The sequence below is a fragment of the Melospiza georgiana genome, chromosome 16 (genome assembly GCF_028018845.1).
Source record: "Melospiza georgiana isolate bMelGeo1 chromosome 16, bMelGeo1.pri, whole genome shotgun sequence".
NCBI classification, from domain to species: Eukaryota; Metazoa; Chordata; class Aves; order Passeriformes; family Passerellidae; genus Melospiza; species Melospiza georgiana.
Window position 1 is genome coordinate 2,189,820 of NC_080445.1, and position 18,787 is coordinate 2,208,606.

The 18,787-nt window shown below is 46.1% G+C and overlaps 1 protein-coding gene across 2 annotated transcripts in view; it reads right to left on the minus strand.

Annotated features, from left to right (window-relative positions):
- Window positions 1-15,426, minus strand: part of EPN2 (epsin 2) — a 41,241-nt gene extending 25,815 nt beyond the window's left edge. For both annotated transcript variants that reach the window (XM_058035511.1, XM_058035510.1), the window contains exon 1: window positions 15,319-15,426. The gene's annotated coding sequence lies outside the window, so the exon portion shown is untranslated. The remainder of the gene's footprint in view (window positions 1-15,318) is intronic.
- Window positions 15,427-18,787: the final 3,361 nt, after the last annotated feature.

Below are 18,787 nucleotides of genomic sequence, written 5' to 3' on the forward strand. Positions count from 1 at the left end.
TCTGACAGACAGACACCAACACCACACCTGCACACACAACCCCAACCCCAACAAGAAGTCAGCTCCTATTTATGGCAAAGAAAAAGGATTCTCATTGCCTGACACTAAATTCACATCCTGCTTTTTCTGGGATAGCTCTTTGTGTGTCTAAATCCAAACCCACTGTGTCTTAGCAACTCTCATTTTCCACAACCAGCTCAGAAATCAGAAAAAACCCAAGCACAAACCTTCATATAAAAATCAGGAATACAATGCAGAAAAAAGCCATTTTTCTCCTACTAAATCCACACTGCTAGACAGATTTTCCAACTTTACTAATTCTCTGATTTTTTTTTTCTTTCTTCATAAATTATTCTCAGAGAACAACTGGCTGACCAGAGGGTACCACTGCCCTGCCTGGGATAGAATATTCAACTGCAATCCCAAAACCAAACAGGAAAAGGGGCAACTGTGCATCGTGGCCGCTGAGAGGAGAGAAGACACTTGGCACTGCCCTGAAAAGCCAACAAGCAGAACACTTATTAGCTCTCTCTTGCTGTTCTACAGCAGAGAAAACAGCAATTCATGGGAATAAAACAGCAAAATGAAGAGCCTGAAATTCCCATCAATGCCCTTCCTCAAGCTTCAAAATTATTTAGGAAACGAGTTACAAATACAGATTGGCAAAGGGTTTGGAGAACAGGGTTAACTCCAGATGAAAGGTTTCAGCTCCATTTTTCACAGCTTAAATGCTTGTCTTCAGTGTAATTTCTGAGGAGAGGAAATGGTTCAAAATTCAAAGTTTTGGAAGCTTTCCACTCCCTTTTACAAATGAGAGAACAAGGTCAGCTTTCACAGACAGCAGGTGGCCAAATTATTTCTTTATTTAAAGAGTTAATGCTGGAAGATAATTCTCCTTCAAATTTATGCATATTCATGAGTGCCAAGGTTTGATTCTGCGCTGGTTTTCCAGTCCTGTCTCAGCCTCACTGAGGGAAAGCAGCTCCAGCTTGAGCAGACTTTTAGCTCTAAAAGACATTTACAGACACAAATCTGGTTCTGTTTTCCCCACAGCACCTTTTGTTACTCCTGGTCCCCTTAAATTCCCAGGATCTGAGCTCCATGGGGAGCTCATTTCTCAGAGTGGATGGGAAGGGGGGTGAGGAGCAAATCTCTGACCTGCCTCACACAGCAGCACCACCTGGCCACGTCCTTTTGGGACCTGCCAACCACAGCTGCTGGGCCTTTGTCACCCCAGAACCCCTGGCTTTTTTGGGGTTTTGTCCCCTCAGCTCCCCTGGCCTTTGAGGAGCTTTGTCCTCACAGCTCCCCTGGCCTTTGAGGGGTTTTGTCACCTCCAGTTCCACCAGCCTTTTTGGGGTTTTGTCACCCCCAGCTACCCTGTCCTTTGTGGGGTTTTGTCACCCTCAGCTCTGTTGGCACTTGTTGAGTTTTGTCCCCTCAGCTCCCCTGGCCTTTGAGGGGCTTTGTCCCCTCAGCTCCCCTGCCCTTTGTGGGGCCTTGTCACCCCCAGTTCCACCAGCCTTTTTGGGGTTCTGTCCCCCCAGCTCCCCCGGCCCTTGTGGGGTTTTGTCACCTCCAGTTCCACCAGCCTTTTTGGGGTTTTGTCACCCCCAGCTACCCCGTCCTTTGTGGGGTTTTGTCACCACCAGCTCCATCGGCACTCGTTGAGTTCTGTCACCCCAGCTCCCCTGGCCTTTGTGGGGTTCTGTCCCCCCAGCTCTGTTGGCACTTGTGGGGTTTTTGTCCCCTCAGCTCCCCTGTCCTTTGTGGGGTTTGTCACCCCCAGCCCCCCTGGCCCTTGCAGCTGGAATCGTGGCCAGCAGGGCAGTAAATGTGCCCTGAAGGGCTGGGACAGGGGACAGCTCTGCCAGACCTGCAGATCCCCACCACGACCCAAATCCGACCTGCACCAGGAGCTAATTTTAGGATTACAAGCTTTGACAACAGCTCTTTAAAAATAACACATTCCTCCTTCTCCAGCCAGGTCAGGTGTCACCCACAGTGCCACCTGCATGTCTGTAGGCTTGATGTGTTTTTTTTTGTATTTGTTCACTTATTAATTTTTAAAGAATATTTAATTTTTTTTGTTTAAGAGGTTATTGATCAATCTAAATTGGCTGATTGGTTTTCTATGATAAGATAACACTAAAAGACTGCAGAATACTAAGACTATATTTAAGACTAAATACTTTGGAGAAATAGAAAAATGAAAGATGGACCCACAAGGGGTGGTTTTACATTATTGGCTTTAAAGCATCTACAGCATGGGTGGCTAAAGCTGATAGACCAAGAAAGCCTTATACTGTCATTAAAATACAATATAATGTATTGTAATTAGGAAACAGTTAACTTCTGATTGTGATGGTGTGAATTATAACATCTGTATTGTCTCACCCTTTTCATGAGACTGAAAATGGAATAAAAGTTTTTAAAACACCTCTCAGTTACCCCATCTCTGGGTCAGGAAAAGGGCACTGTCTGACATGGGCACATCTCAGTTTATTCTGCATGCAGCAGGTGTGCAGTGAATATCAGAATATTGCAGAATTACACACCACGGTGAGGTCAGGCCATTACACACTGAAGCAGAAATGCCAAATGCAAATTAATCCAACAGGGCAGTGAAAATCCCTCCCCAAACTCCCTAAAGGAATTTGTTCTCTGGGGATTACCTGCTTCAAGGAAAGCATTTCATCTGTTTTCTCACAAATTGAGTAGAAAAAAAAAAAAAGAGAGACCACCCAATGTGTGTCTTGTCAACCTGAAATAAATTCAGCTTACCCAATATACCTGAATTGTATTTTCAACTCAATTAAGGGCAGAAGGAGCTTCTCTCCTTTCACATTTTCCTTTTGGAAGGAAAGAGGATACCCAATACTCCTGCCAGAGGATGTGCCTCAGAATCTATTACTAATTAGAAAAGTCCAGCCTTGTCACTTAGGCTGTTATGGGGCGACAGGCACCTGCTGAAATCAGCCTGAACTCAGGAAGAACTGCAAAAAATATAAATGTCAGCTTCCTTCTTTAATCCCCAGTGTTTTCCTACAGAACTGCAATATTTAAAATTCATGTTCACCTAAATGTGTGCTCATGTCTCAGACTCCACATTTTGGGGATGTATTTTGGGAAGATACCTGCTACTTAAAATTACCTGATGATTTCATTAACTAAATTGATTTTGCACTTTTATTAACATGAAGCAAACGTCACCAAGTGCAGTTTCTCCCATCCTCCTACACACACCAGACATGAAACCACATTAATGCACTCACTAGGCCAGAGGCAAATGCTCACCATGACAAAGATTAGGGGGCAAAACCACTTCAACTCTCCATGTTACTACTGGCAGAAGCTGAAGGATTAATACTTTTATTTTATGATATGGATTTCTAAGGAAAAGGATTGTTCAAGAAGTACAAGATGCCAAGAAATACCTGTCCATGCATCCAAACACTATTTTTTCCATTTTAATTTAGTGTGCTTCCTGCCAGCACAAACTACTACAAGCCTGCAAAGAAAACAGAGATTGATTTAATATCCTACTTACATTCATCAATGTCCATTCACGGCATAAAATTTCAAGTGCCTTCCCTCACAGCCACCAGATTTTGCACAATCATCTTGAAAAGTCACCACAATGTCTTAATTCAGCTATCAGAGCAAACATCAGATTGCTTTAAACCTCAGAAATTCAGGTCCATGAGCTGTCTGCCCATGAGTTGAGGTGAAAACCCTTCCCTGGGAGGGTGGGGAGGCTCCCAGAGAAGCTGGGGCTGCTCCTGGATCCCTGGAATGTTCCAGGCCAGGCTGGATGGGGCCTGGAGCAGCCTGGGACAGGGGAAGGTGTCCCTGCCATGGCACGGGTGGCACTGGATGGGCTTTAAGGTCCCTTCCAACCCAAACCATTGTGGAATTCTGGGAATAAACTGCTGTAAGATTGCAAAGTAGGAAACTCATCCCAAAACCCTCCCTGCAGGAAGGTTCTGGCCCAAGGGCAGGGCTCCAGAGCAGGATCTGCTGCTCAGAGGAGAGGTGAGGATGGCATTCCCCAGCTCCTGCCTCTCCACCCTGCCCCACAGCAGGAACAGCCCCAGTGCCTGTCCCCACACACGACACAGGGCAGGCAGGGGGACAGCCAGGGCTGGGGCTGTCACACACCACAACACCCAAGCCATTACTGCCAAGGGCACCCCAGTTACTCCAAAGAACACCCCAAACAAGGGCAGCACCAGGCATTTCACCAGCAGCCTCCAGTTACAGCTCACAGGGCCAAGCTGCTCCTGGGGAGCTCAAACTGGAGGTGGAGTTGATGGTTCAGCTTTGGGACTTGGTGAATGTGCAAGGACTGCAGGCTGGGGTTCTGGGAAATCTCCTTTTCCTGCCTAGGGACAAAGCAATTCCACACTCCAGGAGGAAATTTGGTTTTTCGCTCTCCAAATTACCAAATTTCACAAAATCTTACCCTGCCCTTTTCCCACCCCAGTTTTAGCTCTGTCCTGCAACACCAAATGTTCAGCTTTCCTCTGACTGCTCCATATCTCCCTCCTATCTTTTCATACTGCACACACCACAGTTTCCAAAATCCCTCCCAAACCTCTCTCCCTCTTCCTCTCAGACCTGTCTAACGTGTCCAGCACCTCCCCCTGGCAGGGGCAATTCCAGAGCAGAGGTCCCAGCTGTGCCACCAGCAGCCTGGATCTACACTGGATTCTGGCTCCCAGGAAACAGAACTCAAGAATAATGAATAATATAAAAATAATTCTCTTTGGTCAACTTCTGTGGTGCCCCAGTTCCTGATTCTGAGCTGTACTTTTAAGTTCAGCTTTGATGGAAGTGAATCACTTAAAGATTTTTTTTTAAGTATGAGCACATTTGACATAAGGATCTTGCCTCATTTTTCTGCTTCAAACTTTCCAATTCCTTCATTCATGCCCAAAACAAGAGTCATCCTTGTTGTAATAAATAAAATATTTGTTATTATTGTATTATGATTTTGTTGATTTTTGCGGAATTAAGAAGAAATAAACTGGTTTGAAAGTGCCAGTGAATCCCACATTCTCCTATGCAGATATACAGAAATTTTCAGCTGTCAGCATAACAATTCCTCAAGTTTTCTGAATCCATCCTCCAGCAGTAAAACTCTACCTACTCTTTTATCTATTCTGGATATTTAGACGGAAAATGATTTGAGTGGGAGGCAGCTTGTTCGTTTCAAAGAGGATGACAAAGACTTGTTACTCAAAAGCATCTGTGCCTGTTCCTTCATTAAAGGTCATTTTCTTCCAGTCAGCTCTGCTGAGAACATCTCCTACCCCTCAGCTCTGACACCCTGCAAGCAGCAGCTGGACCATGGCCTTGGGATTCCAGATATCTCCTAAGGAATCCATCTGGAAAAGGCAATGCCCACCTCTGTTTGCAAAGCAGTGATTGTGGCTTGGGATATGTTGAATAAAATGCAAGAAATCCCTGCTGTAGCTCTGCTCCTCCCTGGCCCTCCCAGAGCTGCCTGGTGATTCTTGTTTTGACCATTGTTTTCATGCAAGTCATTAAAAACATTCCCATTTAAAGCAGAACACAAAAGTGGCTTAAAAACTCACCCACTCCATTTTCTCTCTTTTTTTTTTTTCAAGAGCTTTCCACCTAGTCCAAATGCACAGAAGAAATTCTGGCCCATTAACATCCATCAGGGAGCAGTAATGAATTCATCAATATTGCTCCAATCCGTGGGCACTGTGCTGAATCATTTGGTAACTACATCTGCAGCAGGAAGGGCTCACCCAACCCTCCCCTCCCTGAAGAAGGAAAAATGAATTTATTGAGATCTCCCTCAGCTCTGGTGTCCCTCTGCATGGGGCTGCTGGTGCCTCTCCACACCAGGATTCCCAGAGCATCAAATCCTCCATGTCCTCCCCTTGCCAAGCCACCTTGCAAGGAGCTTTCAGGGCTCTTTCTTCCTAGAAATGATACAAAGATTTCGTTTTTCCCTGCTTTTTAATGTACAGTGCAAATATGTTAAGCCTTAAATTGAGTATTTAATTTGCAAAGGAAAAAAAAACCCAACAAAATCCCCTCCACATCACACTGAATTCTGATTTTATTTTTGTGTCAAGAAGTTTCCCCAACAGCAAAAGTTCTAAGCATAAGAAAAGCTAAAAAGCTCCCAAAATCAGCCAGTCTTAAAAGAAAATAATTAGCAAGTAACATGGAAGTTCAGCTGCCCAAAGAAAGCTCATACCTGTGGCTGGAGCACAACAGTATTAAGTTACTGCTCTCACAACAAAGGAAAAGGAATTTATTCTTGAAAAAAAAAAAAATCAGCCTTAATGACATAAACAAAATTATCCTTAAATGTAGATTGGGAAGGAGCCTGCCTGCATTGCCCTGCCCAGGGATGCCAAGGCTGGTGGGCTCTGCACTTTTCCTTCTCTCCAAGTCCTTTCCTTGTGTTTACACTCTCAGCTCTAATGGTGTCTCTAATTAACCCCGGAATAATTAGGGTTTGTTAAGGTAGCCCTTCCAGAGCAAGCACAGCCAACTGAGCTCTCAGCACTCTGCTGCCTTAACCCAGAACATACACTCACACATGTGGCTGCATATCCTCAACTCCCACGGCTTCATTCAATTAATACCATTAAATCTTTAATGCTTGCCTTCAAAGGCTCTTCTTTAATTTTTAATAGCTCTCATAGGTGAGCACCAATGTTTTAAGTCTTTCTGCTATATTTTAAATAAACTCCTCTTTTCTTGCCACTTTGATGTTTGCCTTTCTGACAAACCCCTGCTCTGTGAAGCTGCTGTGACTCTGTTTTGTGTGCAAGGATGACATTACAAGCTCCAAACGCTGTGTTAATCACCGAGCTGGAATCTGGGATTTTTTTAATTCCTCTCACCTGCCCTCTGGGCTGGGAGTTGGCACCAGAACAGCTTTCATCCAAACAATGAAAGCCAGGAGGAGAGAACAGGAGCTGGAGGGAGGGGGCTCTGATTTGCATCTGTTTAGCATGGAAGGGCAGGCGGGGCTAAATTCTCTCGTACTCGGCTTTCCCAGGCAGGGAGAGAATGCCAAAGTCACCGTGTTTTATTTAAATAGTTAAAATAGAAGTTTTGACAAAAGACTGGTCAAGCTGGATGGAAGAAGAAGCCTTGTGGCATCTAAAGGCACATCCATTTCACACATTAATGGGCACTGAATGTGTTTTTAATTCTCCCCCTTCTCTCACTCCAAATTACCTTGAGACCCCTCTTCACCTTGCTCCTCTGCCCCGTTTCTAAACTTTCAATTTGTGAGACAAGAGATAAAGCTCTGACAGAACATTTGAGGTCTTTCTGTAAAGCATAAACTACAACAAAAACAGAAAAAAAAAAAAAAAAAAAAAAAAAAAAAACAAACCAGCACAGACTTTCCTCCTCCTTTAAAGTTTATTTTTCTTCTAAATAAAAAAAAAGAAAACCCTTCTTAAAATAAAACTAAAAATCAGCATTTCCAGGGCCAGGAAAAGGCACTATAGCATTATATACACTATCCAAGCTGACACAAAAAAAAGCAGAGATTAAAAGCCTGGCTGGAAGCCAAAGCATCCAGACACAATTTTGCACAGAGCATAGAGAACAAAAGTGTTCCTGCATCCAGGATGTTGGAGCGTGTTTCCTGCACTCACACCTGAAAGCAAACAGCACCAAAAACCAGGATCCCCCCAGACCAACAGGTCCCTCACCCCCCAGAGTAAAGATGTGCTCACACTCTGCCTGATCCAGAGCATCCCCTGCAGAACAAACCCCCCCATAAAGCAAATTAAAAACAGAATAATAAAGACAAGCTACAAAACTCTCCTGCTGCTCCTCACTCCTCTCCATTTCAGCAGAGCACTCCCCAAAATTCCCAATCTCCAGCATAAAACACGTCCTGACTTTTAAAGCCATGTAAATACTCCTGGAGGCATCCTATGGTTGTGTTATGATGAAATTAAATATCCACAGCCTCTACTGGTTGGCAGACAGACACCAAAATGGCAATGGCAGCACTCAGTGTGTTTAAAGCAGCAGGCCAGGCAAAAGCAGATTATTACTAGGTAGTCAAACGTAAAAAAGAGCCAGACATTTCAGTCTGGCTCACAAAGGGGTCAGCGATTTGTAAATTTTAAACACAACACTTAAGCAGTTTTGCAGACTAAAAAATCCTTTGATGATTTACCTCAGTGCTTCTCTGCAATAAACCAGTTTAAAAGTGATTTTGCTGTGCTGGAGCTTTTATACTTCAGCTTCTCTACAAGAATTCTGAAATCCAAGTCAAACCAATTATAAACATCCCTGTATTTTACTTCCTTATTAAAGCTTCCCAAGAGAACCAGTAAACATATAAACATAAATATATTTCACAGGAGTCACCCAAGTACCAATAAAATCTTCAGAAAGCAGCAGCTTTGCTGAAAAAGTATGAAATACCACAATCATAGCCTGGTGCAAGGACAGTCATGCTGTTCTTCTGAGCAGCAGATAGAAATTTCTGCCTTAAAACTATGCACAAATTGAAAATATTATCCAAAATTACAGTACTAAATATTGATTTCTGATCTGTATTTGTATATTCCTAAGAAAAGCAGTCTGTATCACCTATGCTGTTTATCTGAAAACATTCCAACAGAGGCATTATCTTGACTTTCTGAGAAACTCTTCTAAATTGGTAGACAAAGTTTAACTTCATGAACTCTGCTCAACAACAGCAGCAAAATATAGTAACACTTCTCATAGGTAATAAGCATTCCATCCTTCAAAAAAAAAATCACTGCAAGCAGCAGAACACTGCAAGAAGCAATCAAACTCCTGCAATAAGGCAGGATGGGCTCAGAAGGCAAATATTTCATTAGATAATACAACAGAGGGGAGTCTGTGCTTTCCAGTGGTCATTAGAGAAAGAGTTTTCATCAAATAATTAAATACCTGGGCAGGGGCATTTTAAAGATGCATCAGATCTTCCCTGGATGTGAATATTGAGGGTAATCAGGAGCCTCTAACCAGACATCACCAGTCACAACCCAGCAATGGCACAAAATGGGAGGGTGTTTCTCTGATTAATTAAGTGAATAATTAAAAATATTCAAGTTGTGTTTTTCAGCTAGCAACTGCAGAGCTTTCCTTTACGTGCAGCACGTGGCAGAGCACACTGTGCTTGACCATCCCCACCAGAGAACAGGCATGTTAGAACAGCTCTGCAGATAAGGATTAATTAATGATCTTCAATTCTGGCTGATTTCATAGGTTAGAGCAAACATCTCTGCCTTACTGCTGTTGTCACAAGCCTCATCCCTGTCCAAACAGAGCTGAAAGTCAGTAGGAAAGCAGCTTCAGCAGCAATTGGGTCAACAGATTTGGCTGAAGAAATCCTCATCACTAAAAAGAAAGAAATAAATAAAAATCAGAATGACAAAACTGAGGTGGTGCTTGGAGTCTGCTCATCCCCACGAGGAACCTCCTGGAACAGAATTCCCACCTAGAGGGAAAAGTGTCTGAGGGATTCTTTGTGCTGCCATCCCAGGGGAGAAGTTACCTTTAAAAAGATTTGGTTTGGTCTCCCCCTGAGGAATATCAGAACTGTCTGTATCAGTTCTTTCAGTGGGGTTTGTCCCACAAAGGTTTTACTCGTGAACTGCACAGCTCTTACACCAGCGAGCAATTTACTCACGCAATTACTCCCAGTGGACTCAGAGGCACTGTGTGAGAAAGAAGGAGCTTTGCCAACCTAAAGGTTGCACAATCAGGGGGAAAAAAACTTCAACCAAACCAGGGAGGGGGGTAAATTGCAACTGACAAAAACTACAATCAAGAAATAGCTGGTGACAGATTGTTATTTAAGTACAAGGAAGTGATTTAAACAGGAGCAGTTGTAATAAGATTATACGATTCTCTATTAAGATTCTTAAAATGTCTTTGTTCTAGCAAAGCTCTGAGAAGACCATTGCCCTTGCAAAGGTTCAGAAACTACTAAATTGATGTTAAGTCTAGAAATTAATATGATTTGGGAGAATAAAGATAAAAATGTAAGAGAACATCCCAGCCATCATTAGTATTTTTCCCTAGCAGGGGTACCAGGTCTGTTGTAGCATTTCTTGGTGGCAAAACTCAAACCCATCCAACAGAAGTAGGGAGCTGGCTCTGCCTGGGTTTCTGCTTTTAAATAATGAAAACTCCCAGGTGGATTGTAGAAGCCATCATGTTATGTAAGTGACATCTCCAGAAGGGCAGGGGAGTCTCTGTGAGGTTATACAGGAGAGAGATTGAATCAGTGTCTGGCTGCTGAATTTTAGCCATGACCCCCAGACTCCACCATGAATTTCAGTAAATTGTTCTAAAACTCCAGTCCCCAAAATTGGCCATAACTCCTGCAATACTGAAAAGCAAACAAGGCAAGGGAGTCTTCAGATTTCTGTCTGCTAGGGTGAACATAAAACATCTCTAACTAAGGTGTCTGGCATGGCTTTAAACCCATAAGCAGCTTTGAACTTTCAAAACAATAATTTATTACTTAATTTGTATGAGTATTGTTCACTGAGTGCTGCATTCTGAGAAACAAAAAAGCCTCAAAGAGCCAGGAGAAACAGCACAGAGGCCTTCTCCTGCCTGGGCCACCCTCCAAACTCTCCTGGACCTCATGACCATTTAGGATTTATTGTATGGTGACATGAGAGGCTCAGGCACTGCAAACAACTGTGGTAAAACAGCTCTGGGAGGAGAGGCAGGTGCAGGGGGGAAGGAAAAGAACAGGGTGGAAGGAAAGGAAGGAGCAGGACAAGGTAGAAAGAAAAACAGGAGAAGGAGCAGGATGGAAGGAAAGGAAGGAACATGGTGGAAGAAAAGGAAGGAGAAGGAGCAGGGTGGAAGGAATGGAAGGACAAGGGTGGAAGAAAAGACAGCAGAAGGAGCAGAGCGGAAGGAAAAGAAGGAACAGGAGCAGGGTGGAAGGAAAAGCAGAAGGGGCAGGGTGGAAGAAAAGGAAGGAACAAGAACAGGGTAGAAAGAAAGGAAGGAGAAAGATTAGGGTGGAAGGAAAAGAAGGAGCAGGGTGGAAGGAAAGGAAATAACAGGAACAAGGTGGAAGGAAAGGCAGGAGCAGGGTAGAAGGAAAGGAAGGAACAAGAACAGGGTGGAAGGAAACTGCAGAGGTCTCTCACACAAATTTCAGCTAATTACTCCAGACAGCTCAGGGAGCTCCACTTCTGATGGTGGAAGGAAAACCGTGCCTTGAAAACAATTTGTATGGATCACAACAACAAAACAAGAGTGTGTTTGAGACTCCTTCAAACCTCCCCAGCCACCTCCAGCACCGCACACAGATAAGGGAGCCTGCAAGGTGGAGCTGCAGCCAGGCCTGGGCTGGGCTGGTTTCACCCAGAGGCAGCTGCACTCCCCCTGCCAGCGGGGACCTGTCCGAGCCTGAGCTCCCACCCCACCTGCACAGGGCAAGCCAAGGCACAGGAGGCGTGAACAGCCCAGCCTGACCTCGAACACAAGCTCGAGGCACGGTTAGAGGCATTTATGTTAACAGCCCTGGGTGACAGGAAACAGAGAGACACACTATTAACAATTAATGTAACACGGGGTATTGGCTCTGAGATCAATTCAAGTTCAATTTTTGTAACCATACCAGAAAAATGAGCTGAAAATTATCTATACAGAGGAAAAGCATCTTGCTAGCATAACTCAAAGTTATATTTCCATATAGAAAGGAACAATAGTGAATTACAAACTGAATTCTGCAGACATCCTCAGTGCCAGTGCAATGAACAAACACAAAGTACTTCTATACTGATTTTCTAATCAGTATCATCATTCATACAAGCTTCACTATTAGATATTTACACAGAACCCAATCTTGGTGACTTAAGCTACTCTCCTTAAACTCTGCCTACAACCACTGGTAACCTACAGAAAACACCACAGAACCTTCTGACCCAACAACTTCACCTTTATCAATGGACTGGGGCAGCATCATAAAATGAAGCAAACCCCAAATTTGGAAACCAGAGACAAAACTGTTATTTGTGAAATGATAAATAAAGAATACCAGTTTTCCTGTAGCTTTCTACCTGCTGCACCTCTCACTGAGAGGCTCAGCCCAACAGCCACTGAGTTCTAAATCCATCCTGAAGCCCAGAGTCTCTGAACTCACTCACATTCAACCATTCTGAACTCTCTTCCCCACACAGAACAGGAAAGCAGTCCTGTACCAAGCAGCTGAAGTGATTAACTCAGGCTTCTCAGGGTCTGTACCAAACCTGCAGCACACCAACGCCAGCAGACCCACAATCAGCCCCGGCAGGTTTGATTCCAGAGCACAGCAATCCATGTTGTTCTCCTCCATGGAGTCTCCTGCCTCCTTAATGAGCAGCCAGGCTACTGAAACACACAAAAACCTGCTGTTCTTTGAAGCACTTAAGCCAGCAGGATGCTGGTACGTTTCGATATTTTCCCTGCACAGATCAGAGCGAGGCAAAGTGGGAAAAGAACATTACAGGCGTTCCTACAAAGCAGGCACATTTCATTTTCTATTAGCAACATCCCAAGGGACACTTTAGCACTCTGCAAATATGGCCCTGCAAGACTGGGAAGTTGCTTCCTGAGTACCAGTCATTAAAGAAAGGTATTAGAGTAACTTATATTCCTCTACACCAGGCAAAAGCCAGAGTCATTTCCCCATCCCACGTAGGAGACCTAAGAAAAGCAAGACCAGGAACATCATAACTACTCTTTAATGTATTTCCCCTAAACTGATTATCATTTAATGATTGTTCTCTCTCTAAAGGAAAAACAAAAAAAAAAACAACAACCACAGAAACAAAACCCCGATTTCTGTATCAAGAGAGACTATCAGCATTTTTATGAAGTAACAAATTAGGCCTTTGGCATTTCCCAGCAGTGATCCAAGATTTGAGGCTTCTTAAAAGCTCCAAGTTTTAAAGCAATCAAATGGCTGACAGCTGGAACAAAACTAGCATGATTAACCAGTTATGTAAATAATGATGTGGTCAGTGCAAGCTCAATTCATTTCTGCTGCCTGCATTACACTGGACATCATATGTTTGTGAACCCTTCATTAAATGTGACTGTAGAATAATGCAAGTGAAAACCAACATGAACATCACCAGCCAGGCTATGTGACAGTCAGGGCTCTCTCCTCTGGTCCTTCCACACCCATCAGGTAACTCATAAACAGCATTTTTATAACCCAAATATTACCCACCACTGCTCAGCTTCTACCTAGGGAACAAGTCTGCTTTTTCTCAGAAGTCCATGGAGAGAGAATATTTATTTACAAGGGCTTGGAGTGACAGGCCAAGGGGGAACAGCTTCCCACTGCCAGAGAGCAGCACTGGATGGGATATTGGGCAGGAATTCCTCCCTGGGAAGGTGGGGAGGCCCTGGCAGAGGTCCCCAGAGAAGCTGTGGCCACCCCTGGATCCCTGGAGGTGCCCAAGGCCAGGCTGAACCATTTTTTGGAAAAACCTGGGATAGTGGAAGGCGTCCCTGCCATAGCAGGGTGGGACTGGATGAGCTTTGAGGTCCAACCCAACCCAACCCATTCTGGGATTCAAAGATCCTGGGAGCGCTGCCCTGCATTTCCCAAAGGCTGATAACAATTTCCATTCCTCAGCAGATGTACAAGTCAAGCTGCTGTGTCAGAGAGCTGTTGTGACACAGGTGAAATGTTGCAGAGTAACTTCATGGAATAGAGGAAGTTACCACCAGCACCCCCAAGTCAAACTTCCTCAAATGGAGCCCACAGTCAATTTGGTCTTATCAGAATCCGCCTTCAGGAATGCACACTCATGGGTCATTTCTGCTTGATAATTTTTGATAACATGGTTAAATATTTAATGTGGGGAAGTTTATCTCTGAAATTCTGTCAAGCTAGTTTACCATTACTTGGAGTCCATAAAGGCAAATTTATCAAAAGTTTTGATTCCTCCCAATAAAACTCTACACTTGAGTTTGTTCAAAAATAACACATCTGAGAATCAGCCAAGACAAACATATTTAGAAGTAACTCCTAAACAGGCTGCATTTTGCTAAAGATACCATTACAATATATTTCTGATTTTAAAAAATCATTCATCCCACATTTCACACCCCAACAATACAATTTCCTATGACCTTGTGTCTCACAAAACACAGCAACACACTGGAATTATGCAAGAGTTCTGTGTTACCATAAAACAAGCATTTCAGTGGAGAGAATAATAAAACTTAATCTCGTGGCCTGATTTGCATTCTGAACTCCTCAAGTCAGACTCTACAGCCCGTAACATCCGCAACAGCTTCACAATCCTAACAAGTCTTTTAGGCCTCCTGTTGAAAATGGATGAGCATGTAGATAATTCAGGTTATTTTCTTAATAGATGAGAACAAGAAATATGTCCAACTGCTGTGAATTTAAAATCTCACTTGGCTTTTCAGATCAGTATACCGTACTTGAGAAGGGGGAGGGGGAAGCATTACACACCCATAAAACTGAGACCAAACGCTACCAGTTTTAAAGCCTTAGAGCTTTGAATCTTAACATGAATATTTTAACATTTACATTAAAGCCTTACGGCTTTAAAATAGGGGACTTCCATTGCGGGCAGCCTGTGATAATTACTGTTTCAATACATTTCACAGCAATAATGTAATACAGCTCGCTCACTACCCAACCCTAATCTCTAGCATCACAGGTACTGCAGGTAAAAAATTTAAAATATATATAAATATAAGTATGTATCGGTGTAAATATATATAGGGACAGAGAGAGAATATTACAGAATCACAGAATTATTAGGGTTGAAAGGGACCTCTAGAGATCATCTAGTCCAAGCCCCCTATATAAAACAGACCCTTAAAAATCATTAAAAGCATTAGCACACATCTCCCAAACAACGATATCACTGAAAATACAATAAAATACTCCCGGCCCCGCCACGATGGAGGTGAACAACGCCGGGCGGGGGTCGGACCGGGCGGATCGGAGCCCCCCCGCCCCAGCGCCGCCGCCGCCGGGAGCCCCCCGAGCCCGCAGGCCCCGCCATCCCCCGCAGCCCCGGGAGGCCCATCGGGAGCCAGGCCCGAAGCCGGGGCCGCGGGGGCCCGGCTCGTCCCCGCCGCCGCCCGCCCAGCCACCCACCGGCGACAACAAAGGCGACCGCGGCCCCGCGCCCTCCCCGCGGGGACCCCCGGGGGCCCTTCCCGCGCCCACCCCGCGCCCCGCCGAGGGGAAAGGCGGCGCTGCGGGGGCCGCCCGCCCGTTCCCCCCCGTCCCGTCCCGCGGCCCGCGGGAGCCGCGCTGACCTGCGGGCGCGGGGCGGGCGCGGTGTCCCGGTGTCCCGGTGCCCGGCGGCCGCGGGCTGCGCTTGACACCCACACGCACCATCCAACATGGCGGCGGCGGCCGCGGGGAGGCGGCGGAGGAGGCGGAACCGGCGGCCGCGCGCGGCCCCGAGGCGCGGCCGCGCTGAGGGCGGGGGGGACGCGGCGCTGCCCGTCCCCTCCTTCCCTCCCTTTTCCCCTCCTTCCCTCCCTCTTCCCTTCCTTCCTCCCTCCCTCCTGGCGCGGCTCCCCGCAGCCGGACTCGGCGCCAGCGCGGAGCGAGGCAGGATCGGCCCCCGGGCACGGGCGACGTTGGACGGGAGAGCGCCTGGGGAAACTCCTCAGGAGTCCCCCAAAAAACCTGTGTGAAATAATACAAAACAACTCTGTCATTACAAAATAACTACATTTATGGGCCAGGGAACGCTTTAGGGAGGGTGCGGGGCTGGGTTTGATGGAAGGAGGGCGCTTGGGGATCCCCCTGTATGCTCACAGAGCCCAGGAGGAACTGAGTTCAGGGCTAGAGATCCCCCAAAATCCAGGGACGAAAAATACGAATTAATTATTATCAGTACAAAATAACCACATTTATGGATCAGGGTACACTTTAAAGCAGGTCTGGGGCTGGTTTTGATGGAAGGAGAAGGCTTGGGGAGCACACTCCCCCTCCACACTCATGGCGCCCAGGAGAAACTGATTTCAGGAGCGGATAGCCCCCCAAAAATCGAGGTCCAGTGTGGGCTGGCAGCCCCCAAAGCAGAATCATAGAATGAATTCGTTTGGAAAAGATCGGAGATGATTAAGCCCCAACTTGTGGCCAAACACCCCCCTGTCAACTAGACCGTGGCACTGAGTGCCACATCCAGCCTTTCCTTAAACACCTCCAGGGCCAATGACTCCTCCACATCCTTGGGCAGCCCATTCCAATATTTATTCACTCTTTCTATGAGAAAATCTCTCCCAATGTCCCACCTGAACCTCCCTGGCACAGCTCCCATTGCCTCACGCAGCACAGATACTCCCACTGCAGATGCCAATATAAAATAACCACATTTTTGGCTAAGGGGACACTTTATGGAGACATTTGTGGATTGGGTCACCATGCTGGGTGATGAAGGGGAGCCCAGCAGGGACACAGAGGCAGGAACATGGCAGGAGGGTCTGGGTGGGTCAGAGCACACGTCCTTCCCCTCGGGATAATGACTAAACCTGTGTCCGGCACACGGCTGGAGGAGGGCTCTGCTCCCATTGTAGTCCTCCCTGAATATATTTGTTCCCATCTTAAAACCAGGAGACAATTCAAGGAAATGGGACGCGGCTGCTCAGGAGACAGTCGGGATTGGTGTGGGCCAGGGGAGAAGCTGGAGAGCAGAGCTCTGCTTGGATCTGCTGCTGGTTATTTAAAACCCCAATTCCTGAGGAATCGTGCCTTACAAAATCATAGGAAAACAGAAATGTGGAGCAAAATCCAGTTTATGAGTCACTGCTTTTAAGTGAAAGGAAGGTCAGGCTGAGTGCTGCAAACTTCATCAAATCCCACAGTGGTTTGGGAAGGGACCTTAAAAATCATCTCATTCCAAACCTGACAGGGACACCTCCCACTGTCCCAGGCTGCTCCAAAACCCATCCAACCTGGCCTTGGAAACCTCCATGGATGGAGCATCCACCACTTACAGCCCAGCCCTTCCTCCCATGGAGCCACTATGAAATCTGCCACAGATTTGAGGTTTAAATACAGAAGAACAGGGACTGCAGTGAAACGCCGGGTGAGCTGCATTAAAAGCAACTTGTTTAGAAATGCTGCACATTCCAATGCCTTGAACACCATCTGGGAGCTGGGAAGCTCCGAATCTTCTGCAGCAAGCTGTGATTCTGGCTTAGCTGTTAACCTTGAGCTAGGCAGGATTAAATTCTGGGTGAAAAAAAATAAGGGATCAGCACACATCTGATGGTATCAGCAGGAGCTGAAAGAATACTTCCCCCTTTTCTTTGCAAGAAAACAGCAATGATGGAAACCCAATGTTTCTGTGCACATTCATTAATCCTAATGATCAGGTGCTGACAGCTCTAAAGGAGGAGAAGAAAACTCTTGGTTAAAATAAAATGGGAAGAACAGGATTGTTCCTGTTGCCTTCTTTCCTGCCTGTGTTCCTTCCAGATCTGGGCAGACAGCTCTCCAGAGCAGGAGGCAGCTTCCTCTCCATTCCCAGCTCCATCCCAGGTGTCTGTCTACATCATTAAGTGTGCAAATCAGCAAACCCAGCAAAAACCTCCTGCAGCTGGCACACTTCCACCAAAAAAACGCTTCACTATCAACCAGATCAAGCCCCTTAGTGCAAGTAAAACAAACCAGCCAAGTAAAATCACTTATTTTTTGATTATTATATCAGTGCTAATGCCTTGAAGTGCAGTTTTCCTGGTGCCCTGGGCAGTACATGAGTGGTAGAGCTGCACCAGCAGAGCTCTGCCCAAGCTGCACAGGGATGTTCCCTCCTGGTGGCCCCTGAGCAGACTCATGGCAGTGGATTTATGGCTCTTGTTTCCTATTAGCAACAGGAGGTCACTGCATTTGTCCTGATTTCAAAGGCAGGAGCTGGTGCAAAACACTTCCCACTGCAGCCCTGCCCCATCGCTCCCTGGAGCAGGCTGGACCTGGATCTTGACCTGAGCCATCTCTGATCCTTCCCAGCCCACAACATTTCAGCTGTGTTGGCAGAACAGAGTCCAAGGCCACAATCTGCAGTCTGAGATGGGCACCAGGAGCTGGGGCACCACCCTGATAACCAGCAGAGCAATCCACATGGAGAAGGCAGCTCACAGACTCCCAGGATATCCTCAGCATATGGAAGGGACTCACAGGGAGCATCAAATCCAACACCAAGGTTAGGGACACCTTTCACTAGACCAAGCTGCCCAGAGAAGCTGTGGCTGCCACATCGCTGGAAGTGTCCAAGGCCAGGTTGGACAGGGCTTGGAGCAACCTGGCATAGTGGAAGGTGTCCCTGCCATGGCAGGGGTGGAACTGGAGGGGTTTTGAGATCCCTCCCAACCCAAACTGTTCTGTGATTCTGTAAATCCCACCATGTCCCTGAGAGCATTGTCCAAACACTCCTGGAGCTCTGACAGCCTTGATGCCATGACCATTCCCTGGGGAACCTGCCCAGTGCCCCAGCACCCTCTGAGTGAAAACCCTTTTCCTGAAAACCTAAACTTTCCTGGCACAGCTTCACACCATGCCCTTGGGTCCTGTCACTGGTCACCAGAGACGAGCTGGTGGCAGTGGCCCCAGCGAGTGGGAGTAGGCAAGGAGCAGGAGGATAAGGAGCAGGAGGATAAGGAATGGGATGTCTGGAATGCAGGAGGCTCACCCAGAGACGATGAGGAAGGCACATCCTCCCCCAGCTAACCTAGGGAAGAGCAGCTGCCAGGGAGCCTCAGGAGGGCCTGTTCC